We start from the raw sequence: 3,701 nt of genomic DNA on the forward strand, positions 1-3,701 counted from the left end.
GCAGAACAAGTAGTATTGCTTCTGTTTTGGATGAAAAATGAGAAAGTAAAACATTGTGGTAGAATAAAAGCACAGACTTCAGAGTCAGACCTGGGTCTAAATCCAGGTTCTCTGCAACCTAGAGCAAGTTACCTAAAGTATCTGAACCTCAGTTTTCCTGATCCATAAAATGGGTATAGTACTGCCTACCCTCAAATAGCTGTTTGGGGTATAAAATGAAAATGAAATGACAGAAGGCATTCAACTATGGTCACACTTATTACTATCAAGCCCCAGGAAAGTAAAGGGAGTTGTCTTAGTGTATCTTCTTAGTGTCAGGATCTAATCTAGATTCTAGGAGGCCTTGATCCAATCAGATCTTTTGGAAATAGCTATTAATGGGCTTTCATATTTTAAAACTGTGTCTGATGGTTTCCTATGGCAACTAAACATCTATTAAATTTTCTTCATTTGCTGAAATTCTTAGAAATATGCCTTGTTTACACAATACCAAGCCAATCAGTATAACAGTGATGCATTAAATCAATGTGTGGCCCTGTTCCCATGGCATCAATGTGTATTTTGGGTTACAGGGTTGCTGTTACAGCATCAAATATGATGCCAACAGAATGGTACTGCCCACATCAAAGATCTTCCCACAAAGAAGTTCTGTGTCATTAAAGGAACTATATAAACAGCGTCAGGCAGCACAATATCACAAACTAAAAGTAGACCTGAGAATCTGGATTCATTTATAAATGCCTAAGTATATTAACTGTGCAAATAGTCTGTATAAAAGAGAAATAAGCCATCAGAAAATCTCAGGCAATTGTTTCACTATTTGAAAAGTAAATGAGTACATCGCACATTTGAAAAGAGCAGGCATCCACAGGAAGTCTAGAATGGTTAAAAACAAAATGAATGTTCTTGCCGCCATCTTTCCGGCCGCCATAATGCCACACTCGAGTGTCCCGGCAGATGCTCTCAAGAGCATTAGCGACACTGAAAGGAGAGGCAAACATCAGGTTCTTATTAGACCGTGCCACAACGTCATCAAACGCTTTCCAACTGTGATGATGGACCACGGTTACAGTGGCGAATTTCAAATCATTGATGATCACACAGCTCCGAAAATCACTGCAAACCTTACAGCCACACTAAACAAGCGTGGGGCACTTGGCCCCCTCTGATGTACAACTCAAAGATCTAGTAAAATGGCAGAATAATTGGCTCCCGTCCCACCAGTTCAGTTTCGTTGTACTGACAACCTCAGCCGATATCACGGACCAGGAAGAAGCAAGACAAAAACACACAGGAGGGAAAACCCTGGGATTCTTCTTCTAGGAATGTAATACATGTGTGAAAAAAAAAAAAGCCTCAAGCGAAAAAAAATGTAATGAATGATAAATGAATGAAATGTTATGTATAAAAAAAAAGGTATGGCTTTTGCCAATGAGTTGAGGATTACTCCTTTTTAAATACATATCAAGATTTATCAAATTAAAAAAAGGTTAAAATGAATTTATTTGCAAGATTTCATTAAAATATCCATAAATTTCATCATAGGAATTATAAAAATTTCTCAATAACCTTAAGAAATCAACAGTAGTAGTAATTACTTTTTCCCCCATCACAAAATTCCCAGATCGGTCCATGTGGCTGAGTAGCCAAAGTAAGAATCTTTAGAAGAAAACTGAAAATTTCCTAGGTAACACAGGAATTTGGGGAAATTCTATTCATAACTTTATGGTGCCCAAGCTTTCCATGTTACTTACACTGGTTTAGAATCAGCTAGAACAATTTTGTTTAAGAAGTCTTCAACTGGAGCAAATTCCAAAACTCTTATACACAAATTATGCTACCACTCCTACTAACTCCCATTGAACATCCTGTTCACTGGCATGCTTTTCTTCTCTGGACTAACATTCAACATCCCAGGGCAAAACCCTCTGAAGGGGTCATGGGAGCACATGTTTCTTCTTTATTAAAATTTTTAAATATTTATTTTAAGAGGGCACGAGAAAGGGAGGGACGGAGGCACATTTTTCAGTAGATAAACATTCGGTCAGGCACTGATGACACATCAAATGAGTGGATGCTCCCTGCTTACAAAGAGTCTAAATGGAAAACCTACATAAAATTGTGCAAGTGTTCTATAGAGCAGAGTCCTAAACTGAAAGAGAGGATGGAAGGAGCACCTGACATGGGTTAGGGTCCATGGGAGGCAGATCCGGAAACAAATTTGTTGGGACTGCTCTCAGAAGCCCCGCCTACCAGGGAGTAGATGAAGCAGGATCAGTAGGAGGAAAGAGTTGGTCTGTGACACAGTGAGCACAAAAGCCTTAACTCATCTCATGGGAGCACTGAGGTTGGCATACCCCTTCAAAGCTTTCTCAAACTGAAGTAACAAGTCTGGGTTTATATATCCCTGCCTCAGCCAGTCGTTGGATACAGCGTCCCTCTCCCCTCCAGCCACTCAGAGAAGATAAATGCTGAACTCCTGAAGAGGAACTCAGCTGAGAACTGCCCGCCACCTATACGCTCAGGCGGGACAAAGGCAGACCAGCATCCATTACCATCCACCCTTTGTTTCAATCAGATCTATGTGCTTCTGTGTTACTTCTGAAGGCAGGTCCCTTGGGAATTTGGTGGGCTTTTCCTGAACGAAGCATCTAAGAGACAAGTCCCTGGAAGCTGGTCTCCAGGCCCCATCTAATTCTCATCCATCCCGTTCTCATACTATCCATTCTAGATGAACCTTGCCCTCAACTATCAGCTCTCCAAGTCGGTGGATTGCCTGGTGGCGTGACCCAGACCACCGTCCGTGATCAGCCTGAGACCCCAGTTCTAAGGCTCCTCTTGGGCCAGGGCTGCTGCAACTGCTCATTTATTGTCAAAACTGGGCAAGTAAGTAACCAGAGAAATGCAGGTGGATCACCTGCGTGCCAAACGCCTCTCGGCCGTCATCTCCTGATGGTCAGGGCCAGTGATTCCTGCCCCTTGATGACTCCTTTCCCTGTCTGCTGGGCGTTAAGGTTTGATGAGAGCCTTGCCATGTGCCCTGCTGGAAGCATCCACCTCTGGGAACCAGGACTCCTGAACCTGCAGGATCCAGAGTTCTGGGGGCAGGTAGGACAAATCCTGAAAGTGGGTCACTGGGAGTGATGGTGAGCGAGGCCACTCCCACATACACACCTCATTTCCTGGACTCATGCATCCTACCTACCGGGAGCACGCCATGATGTACCGGCTGCTGTGATCCGCATGTTTGTATCCACCCCTCCAAAAATTCAGATGTTGGTATCTTTATGCCCAAAGATGATGGTATCAGGTGAAGGGCCTTTGGGGGGTGCTCAGCTCATGATGCTGGGGCCGCCGTGAATGGGATTAAAGTACCTAGATGAGAGCTCTCGCCAGAATGCGACCACGCGGGTGCCTTCACATTGGCCTTCCTAGCACCCGGAACTGTGAGAAATGAAATCCTGTTGTTTATAAGCTACCTAGTCTGTGGAACGGACTACGACACTGGTGCTTAATTTAGAGCGCATTCTGCGCCCTTGAAGACGATCATCACTGAGCTGGTAGCTCAGCTGTGTCTCTTTACTTGCTCACAGGCTGCAGCACACCGGTCACGTGGTATGTGACAGACCCAGGAGACCTCATGATTCTGTGTCCACCACTGTTCCTCCTTTAGCATCAAGTAAGGCCCTCGATCTGACATT

At 43.9% G+C, this 3,701-nt stretch overlaps 1 pseudogene; it reads left to right on the plus strand.

Annotated features, from left to right (window-relative positions):
- Positions 1 to 932: 932 nt before the first annotated feature.
- On the plus strand, positions 933 to 1,323 carry LOC115284292 (annotated as a pseudogene).
- Positions 1,324 to 3,701: the final 2,378 nt, after the last annotated feature.

This window comes from Suricata suricatta, chromosome X (genome assembly GCF_006229205.1).
Source record: "Suricata suricatta isolate VVHF042 chromosome X, meerkat_22Aug2017_6uvM2_HiC, whole genome shotgun sequence".
In the NCBI taxonomy this organism is placed as follows: Eukaryota; Metazoa; Chordata; class Mammalia; order Carnivora; family Herpestidae; genus Suricata; species Suricata suricatta.